Source organism: Gavialis gangeticus, unplaced genomic scaffold, assembly GCF_001723915.1.
Source record: "Gavialis gangeticus isolate Ggan-Ray unplaced genomic scaffold, GavGan_comp1, whole genome shotgun sequence".
NCBI classification, from domain to species: Eukaryota; Metazoa; Chordata; order Crocodylia; family Gavialidae; genus Gavialis; species Gavialis gangeticus.
In genome coordinates, this window is record NW_017729034.1 from 25,807,595 (window position 1) to 25,816,868 (window position 9,274).

Below are 9,274 nucleotides of genomic sequence, written 5' to 3' on the forward strand. Positions count from 1 at the left end.
AGTTCTGGCTTTTGGTTTATGAACGCAGTTAACCCTTGGCTTACCCTATTTCCAGCTCAGCATTTCCTGTTTTGGTGGGGTCTGCAGGAAGAGGTAAAAGACTGATGTGGGTGGAGCCACCCTCAGAGTGTCATACCTTTGTGGACCTGGCAGTTAAATCAACTGTTGCCTCTTGAAGTGGAGGAAGGGAAAATGTACTTGCAACCTTCTCTAGGTCCTCATCCCACTGCTGCTACTCCTGATCAATGATGGGGGGGGGCACCACTTCCCTACCCCAAGTGAATGGGAGTGATCCTGTCAACACAACATGTGTCTTTATTGTGGGATCCTAGGACACAGACTTGCCCACTGCCCAAAGAGAGGGAATGTGGTGTCATAGGCCCTAATAGGCAGCCCAGCCTCTGGGCTAATTGTCTAGGTCAGTGGTTCTCAAACTTTTTTTTTTTTCACAGACCACTTGAAAATTGCTGAGGGTCCCAGCGGACCACTTAATAAACTTTTTTTGTTTTACAAATCAAAACACACAACTCATATTTTCATATCAGTAGTCTTACCTTACAAGTACAGACATTCTTGATTGTTCCACAACCTTTCTACGGACAACCTGAACGGAGCTTGTGGACCAGTGGCGGTCCATGGACCACAGTTTGAGAACCTCTGGTCTAGTGGACTATACTTGCCTGGGGCTTTGACTGGCAATCCTAACCCAGCCAATCTAGCTAGGCACTCTCTGGATCTCCTGATTGGTTGCCAGGAGAGCAGCTTCTCAATTTAGCTCCAGCTATAGCAACAGATCCCAGGGCAGCCAACAGTTCTGATTAAGGTCTGCTTTGAATTCCATTACACCAGCTGTCCAAGCCATAAACCATTAATGCCATAGATAGTTCACCCCTGGTTTATTTAAGCACCTGTTAAAAATTCTTCTTTTAGATGTGGTCAGTGCCTTCATGCCAGAATTGGTATTTAGTACATTTTCATTCAGCTCCCACCGGAGTGATTATTTTGAAAGTCTCATAAGATTTGGTATTTACCTTGTAGCCCACACCCCTGGTATTTTTTAAGTACAAGAGAATCTTAGCCTCCACTTCCTAAAAGGCCTGTTTCTTTTCTAGCCCTTGCATTTACAGAATAAAAGTAAAAAAATGTGACCTAAGTTCAATCTGAAGGCTGAAACCAGAAGAAAGAGCACATCATCTTCAAATGTATTATTATACTATTTAATAACTTATTATTTTTAAGAAAATCTCATTATTTTTAGACCCCTAACTCATGGTTTTGAAATGCCTGGGGGATGGCAATGCTAAGTGCCTGGCGCAATAGGGCTCAGGCACAGCCCAGAACTTTAGGCATTACTGTAGTAATAAGTGGTGGTAATAATGTATAGGTTTGTTACATATAGACATCTTGTTCAATATGAGTAAAATTTGTCTCTCTGTAAAGGGTTGGCAAAAGACCCCAGCAATATTTATTTCCTGTCTGGATCCTCCAGGTACCATTGCTGAAGTCCAGGCTTTCTTGAAGTTGAGGGAAGTTTGCCATTGACTGCAATATGGGCAGGGTTTTATCAAGCTGGGAAGCAATATCTCAGTTCCTTCAGGGTTTAGACAGGATTGAAGCAGAACATAAAAGGGGGGAATTTCACTCCATGACTAAACCTTTGTGATAAAACAGCACAGCCTCTTAGAATGAATTCTTGTAACAGAAAGGCAAGTTTTCTGTTCTGCAATACAGAAAGACTGCCTGATGAACAGGTTTGTTATGGCCCAATCAGCAGTCAGGAACAGCAGGACCACATGTGGTGTTCATGCCTTTACCATCACCTTGGAAGATGCAGGTGTTTCCCCAGTGAAAGAATAAGTGCTGTGTGTATGTGTGTGTTTGGGAGGGTGGGTTGGAATAAGAAACAGTTTCCCAGCTTGATGCACTAGCACCTCGTTCAGGGCTTCTACAGTTTCACATAAAAGCTCATAAACACGTGTTTATTTTGCTGGGACAATGAGGTGTCATTTAGCTACCGAAGGCTCAATTAACTAAGATTCTGTGCTGGTGCAGTTGATGTAAATCAGGCTATTAGACAGGCAGTACAAATAAAGAAGCGGAATTGGCTCCAGCCATTTAGCTGCTGCTAATTGCGATGAAACGGAAGGCAACACATTGAATTTTACATGTAGACAGCTTAGTGCTTTTTTTTTATTGTAAGAATTTATGGACTGTGCAATGATAGCACCAGTGAAAACATGACAATATAATAGCGTGACGCATTGTAATACTTTTTTTTTTATTGTAAAACAATTGGGGAATATGGGAGGTGATGGAACATTACCTCCCGCATTTGCCAATGAACCTTTCTATACTACTGTATCTCATGGAACTGCAGTGGCTACAAATGGTGGAAGGGACATAAGAGGATCCTAGTAGAGGAGTGGGGTTGGATTATTATTTTTATGAGAGAATTTCAAGATTCACAAAGGGGACTTAGCTCTTTCAGTTTGGAGCATTTCAGCATTCTTTAAGTACCCTGCCTCCTCACAGAATTTAACATCTCACCTTAGGTGCCCAGCATCCCCCAGTACAATGTCTGGGGGGAGTTAGGCACCACTCATATTTCCAAAACCTCTACCTGGCCCTGCAGGCATAAAATCTCTCTGAGCCAAAGCTTCTGCTGATACATTCTCTTAGCCACCTCAGCTTCTGCTGCTGGTCATGTATGCAACCACCTTAGTCCTGGTAGCACTGAGCTGACCGGTACTCGTCTCCTGCATAAACTCTATCAGAATGCACAACATATACATTTCCTTGCTGGACCTGATGAAGTAGATGTATTCTGATCATGTCTATACCCAAACAAAAGCCAACTATAGGAGGCGGCCTAGTGATTAAATATATCACCCAGAACATGGAAAACATCAAATCAAGTCCTACCTAGGCTGCAGGGGAGTTAAACTAAGTCTCTTACCTTTCAGGAGAATGACCTAACTACTTCATTAGCATCCTTTCACTCCCTCTTGTTGATCCTGTCTTGTACATAAAATTAATCATCAGTGGGGAGAGAGATATTGGCTCCCTAGCCTAGTGATTAGGCTCTTCAGCTTGAAAGAGGGGAAGGGGAATATATGAGTTCTATATCCCATTCTGAAGAACCAGATCTTTACATGCTCATGAAAACTTCCTTGGCATAAGCTGAAGTGCCTGGGGATTTTAAGTGGCAGCTGAGAGAGATCACAGGTATAAACTTAAGTACTTAAATGTTCTTAGTAATGCAATTCATCTGAGTTCATGGCAATTCATCCGAGTTCATGGCCTTTTTGCTTTCATTTCCATAAACTTATTGTGTGACTGAGTTTCACTAAAATAAATATTTCATATAAATACATATTTTATCTCCAATAGTCAAATATTTGAGAAGTATATTTTAAAAATGCTTTTTTGAATGGATTGGCATTAGGAACTTGAGTTACATTTCATCAACCAAGGAATGGAAACAATGCCGGTGGAATTAAGTTATCAAACAAAGTAAACAACATAGCTCCTGGCTTGAATTTCAGATAGCAACCACAGAATAAGCAAAATAAGGGGAAAATATGATCAAATACAAAAATGATTGAATTTGAAAAAAGATCTTTGTGTGTTCATAGACATTCTTTGAAGAAAAATACAGGCAAATAAAATGGATCAATGTATTTACTATAAATTATGTGCTTAGCAGTGTTCCTAATGGTAAAAACTAATAAATAGTTAAATAAAATCTATTACATGATGAGTTGGCCATTAAAAGCAGTTTAAGCCCAGTTCCACCTATCAATGGCTTGTCCCAAAACACGTTACACAAATTGCCAATTATTCAAATCATGAGTGAGACTTTATAAAGGGGGATAAGGCAAGGTGCTGCTTTTATTGATTACATGACTTAGACATAGAGGTTCGGGCACACCATTCTTACAAACGCACACAAATCATCATACACCTCATTACACACAGGCATACACATACACAAAACAACCATTTCATCCACACATACACCAGATATAGTTACCAGCAATAGTTGCTCAATATCAGCCCAGGGTGGCCAACCCGGGCTTATTGAGTAGATGATGATGATTTGAAGATAGCAGATTTAAAGCTGACAGCGGCAGCAGGGTGAACAGATGCATCTGTGCTCCAATGAAACAGCAGTAGAGAAAGAGACTCACCCAACTTGGCATTTTCTAAGTGTCCTTTTATAGCAGGGGTGTCCAACCCTTTTGAATGTGGGGCCGGATCATGAACTTTTTATCACCCTGTGGGCTGGCAGAAGCAGACACTCACGCGACCTGTCCAGTCTGGCCGCGGCCTGGGGGCACAGGGGTCAAGAGGTGCCACCTGACCCTGCTGTGTCCTCCCTGCCACCTGGGTGGCCTCAAGGATGCTCCCACACCTGTGCACCTGGGCTCAGCAGCCAGGGGGACATGCAGGGATCCTACAAGGGAGTGCAGGATGTGCAGGGACACTCCCCTGCTCCCTCTCCCCCGGGGCAGCCCGAGCTCGAGCCCAACCAACAGGGCTCCCTCCCTACCCGGGGCCCATGACTCACCACCCCCAGTCCAATATCTATGGGTGGAGGGGGATGTGGGGAGGCAGAAGCAGTGCCAGTTTCCTGCCCTGTCAGCCACAGCCACAGCAGCATCTCCCGCGGGCCCAGCCACAGCATCCCTCCAAGCCGGCATCCACGCTCCCCACACCCGCCCGCCTGCTGTACTGCGACCTGCTCCAGCCCATGCAGCCAGCAGGGACTGGTGCAGGGCAGCGCCAGCATGCAGATGAGGCAGGGAGGGGCAGGGCTAGGAAAGGACATCTTGAAATGAGGGGGGAGGGGAGGAGCCGCACCGCATCAGCAACGTCAAGCTGACATGGTGCATGTGGGAACCTTGTCCCTTCCCCAGCCCTTCAGCAGCCGTTAGGAAGCTGCTGAGGGGCTGGAGGAGGGACAAGGGGTGGGAACAAAAGTAAACAGCGTTTACTTCCATTTCCCGTCGCAGCACCTCAGCCCGTATGTTGGACAAGCCTGTTTTATAGAGATTGGCATCCTTTGTTTCAGTGCTTTGGGGTTTTTTCATACCCAGCTTCTGTTTTTGTGGTTGTTCTTCTTTTGTCTTCAGCTTATCTTAGCCTTGGAGTGTCTTTGTTGCCCATCTGGCAGAATTTTTTTTTCTGTTATCTCCTTTGTGCCCTCAAGCTTCAAAGGGATTTTGTCAGCCATTTGTTAGTTAGTTACTGGCTGGTGACTTACATTTGGTGCCTTGTTGCTTACATAAACAGTTAAATTTTCTTTTCCCATCTCTATGCCATTCTCTCACCATTCACCCTTTTACACGCACTCATACATAAAGGCCAGGCAGGGTTCATTCACTTATGTCAAAGAGAAGGATACAAAATGGAGTTTTCAAGTTGCTTACAGGACAAGACTAACATGGTTATATTTTACTATTATTACACTCAATGTTAACATTAGCTACATTAGTTCAATTTATGCTACACATGGAACTGAGATAAGGAGCCCTAAAGTAAAGTATCACATGGAGCCTACAACCTCCAAGGTCAAGTGACAAGCAACTGGCCCAATACCTGGCATAAATGAATTGCCTTCCTCTCAGCTAAAGAGAGATTATAATTGAGTAAGAAGGGAAACTATGAAGAACCTAAGAAGCAGCAGTTGGAGAAGTCTAGGACAAAACCTTAGGAATATATGGCTGAATGAACCATAAATAAAGTAACTGAAAGGACAATGATGGCTAGATATTTTAGTCTGAAACCAGGCACAAAGCATGGCATGGTGGCACCTTAGACTAACCAACTCAAGCATAGATTTTGTAGCCAACAGCCTAATTTAACAGGTGATATCAAACTCCTAAATCAAGCTCTTAATTGTTATTACTAACTGCAAGCTTTCAAAATCTTGAGTCAGGATCACAGAAAGCATGGAAGTGGTTTAAAAATAATAAATCTCAAAAATTATAAAAATCATCCTAATGTGCCTTCTGATTTTAAGTTTTTAATGCTCAAGTTTTCTACTTTTTCTCTACAGCTAGCACAGCTTGAAATTTAGTTTATAGCAGAAACTGGAATTTTTTTTGTAAAGGTGCTTAAGGGTTTGCTCAGGGCTTGCATGCCCCATCAGGGTGTTTTCACCATTGGGATGTGGATTTGCAGCAGGCTACGCAGGCTTGGAGCTGAAGGCTGCAGAATGTATGCATGTGAATGGACAGCTGCAACTCTAGGCCAGGAAACCTGTAAAAAAAGGGAGAGCAAGTAGCTGAGAGCTGCACGGAGAAGGTCCACTTCCGAAGGGGCTACTACCAGGACAATTGCTTCTGAGAGGACTGCTGGCAGAACAATTTTTGCTGAGTGAGCTGCTACTGAGGGCAGAGGAGCCACCAGCTGCTGAGTACCCAGGATTGCCTGGTATCCTTTACTAAAGGAGTAGGGTTTGTGCAAACTGGTTCCTCTCCCCACTCCTTAGTTCCCTGGGTGCAAGGATTTACTGGGAGGGAATCGGGGAAAGGGGTTGCTAGAACCGGTTCTCTGGGAGAGCTAAAGAAAGTAGCAGGGAATCGTGGCTTTGTGGGAGCTCCAGCAGAGAGCTCAATAAAGTACAGCTGAGAAGGGGCACTCCAGGTGCCAAGCACAGGGGAGCTGCCCTGGGGAAGCATTTGGGGACCTCTGTGATTGTTTGCAAGAATCCAGGGAAGACTGGAAAAGAGAAGAAACCCTGGTCTCAGGAGCAGCTGCCCCCACAAGGGCCTGACAAATGACTCCATCTTCTGACCAGGTGACAGCATTGTCACACCTCTTCTGAGGCAGAGCAAGCACAGCTCCACAGGTACTCAACTGCAACCATCTCACAGATGATTGCTTTTCTGTGGGCAGAGTGATTCTGTAGCGATCTGGATGATTAGGTGTATACAGTAGCCTCCCGACTACGTAAGTATTGCATTCCGAGGGAATTTCGCACAAGTCGAATTCATGTAAGTCAAGATGACTTTCCCCATAGAAAATAATAGAATAGTGAGGGGTTTCGTACCCCAGACATACCTTAGTCAAAGCTTTTTTCCACCTTTTCTCAGTGGAATCACCTTTAGGAGGCACATCTAGCATTTCATCTATGCATCTTGAGATGCCACTACCACAATGGCGGCACAGCTCCACTTGATTCTGCCTGCAAATCTTGTGAGGTGTTTGTGTATATACATGAATCGCATGAGTGTTTGCATATATATACAAATGGCGCACATCTTGGGGGGCATTTTCCAGTCCGGACCCTAATAAAAAAATCGCCTGAGGGGCCCAATATTGATTCTGTGTACCAAAAAAGAAAGCATGAGAAAGAGAGTCTTAAAGGGGACAGATGGGGAACCATCAGTAAGGCATAGGCATGGCTAAGAGAGCAGCAAGGAGGCCACAAGAATAGCTCTAAAGCACCCTGGAAAGGACTATCCCAGTCTCAAGGGTAATCTCTTTCTAAGAACACACTGGTTATCAGCAAATCATGACGGGAGAATAAGAAGGCAGAGTAGGATAGGGTAGTACAGATGAGAAGGGGTGGGGACAAGAACCCAGACTCATCACTGACACTTGCAATATATATAAGAAGGGATCTTAGCATGTTCGATGCTTTTCTTCAAGTGACCGGTGACACACATTTGTGCAATTTTTAGACTTCCTTTGTTTTGTTACTTGAAATCATGTCCTTGATGTCCTTGAACTGACATCAGTTCACAATTGCATTTCAAGGAATCTTGAGGTCTCCACATAGTTAAAAGTCCCACTTTGGGTTGGAATCCCACAAGATACAAATGCCCTCTGCACTCATATTTTAGACAGATTTTCCTTTGGAACTGAGGGTGCTCAGAACCTTGCCAGACTTGCCAGGCAGTGGGCAGAGTGGAGTTGTAGGCATCTGGGGGACTCTCTCCCCATGAACATAGTTGTCTCCAGAAGGATGGGGAAAGCAAGCCATAATTAACTTTGCCTCAAAACCTCTGTACCATCAGACTGGTGGCACAGAATGACTCCTGGTTATAGGTAATCGTGAGTAGAATAGCTAAATTCCATGCTGTCTTCTACCTACTTTCTTTCTATTTCTTACTTGCTCTCCTTGTGTGTGGAAACAAGAGATGACATTCAATCTGTGAAGGGGGCAGTATGATACCTACCCACCAGTTTTATCATGTTTGAACATTCCAAAAAACACAAGAAGCAATGGAGTGGTGTATAGTAGAGGTGTGCAAAGCAGGCCTTATTCGATTCAGATTTGACCTGAATCAGGGACTGTGATTTGATTCACTGATTCGGATCACTATCCCTGATTTGATTCAGCCGAATCCAAATCTGAAGATAGGATGCTGATTCAGAGAATCAGCGACTTGGACACAGACACAACTTTAAATGTTTTTTCTACATACCTTGAGGTAGCAGGCATGGCTCATGATGGCTGTGATGCTGGGGTGCATGGAGCATCCCACAGGAGCGCGGAGGGGCCCTCCAGGTGCTGAGCAGTGAACCTGGAAGTGGACCGGAAGTAGTTCCAGTCCACTTCCAGGCCTGCCAGGGAGCGTGCAGGGCTCACCACCCCTCACATCCCCCGGCTGGGTGATCGGCCACAGGGGGACCCTAGGTGTCCCCCCAGACCCAGGAGTCACCAGTCACCAAGCCACAAGGGTATGGGGGGTGTCCCCCAGCATGCTCCCCGGTGGACCCAGAAGTGAACTGGAAGTGCTTCTGGTCCACTTCCAGATCTGTTGCCATGCGCACTGGGGAGCCCCCTTGCGCTCCTGTGGGATGCTCCATGTGCCCCAGCATTGCAGTGTTTATGACCCCTGCTACCTAGAGGTATGTAGAAAAAACATTTAAAGCTGTCTCTATGTCTGAATCTCCAAATCTTTCCAAAACTCTCCAAATTGATTTGGAGGGTTCTGATTCAATTCAGAGAGATTAAAGGGTCCTCTGATTTAATTCAGATTTGGAGATTTGGGTTGTGGGGCTCATGGCAGTGCCCCTCCATGCAGCGTGGGGCAGTGAGGGGAAGCAAGGATCGCACCCCCATCTGGCAGCAGCCGGTGAGTAGGGGATTTTTTTAAAGCAGCAGGATCTGGGGCAGGCAGAGTAGTCATTGGGGGGTCTGGGGGAGCGGGCAGGAGTCTGGGGGTGCTTGGAGAATGGGGAGAAGGCAGGGGATAGGGCCTAGCAGGGGCCCCCCCATGTTCCCCTCCCCCCCTCCCGCCCTCTACTTACCAGCATG

The 9,274-nt window shown here is 45.3% G+C and overlaps 1 long non-coding RNA gene across 2 annotated transcripts in view; it reads right to left on the reverse strand.

Moving 5' to 3' along the window:
• Positions 1–5,516: 5,516 nt before the first annotated feature.
• Positions 5,517–9,274, reverse strand: part of LOC109304873 — a 12,505-nt gene continuing 8,747 nt past the window's right edge. For both annotated transcript variants that reach the window (XR_002099498.1, XR_002099497.1), the window contains one exon: positions 5,517–6,264. This is a non-coding gene — a long non-coding RNA (uncharacterized LOC109304873). The remainder of the gene's footprint in view (positions 6,265–9,274) is intronic.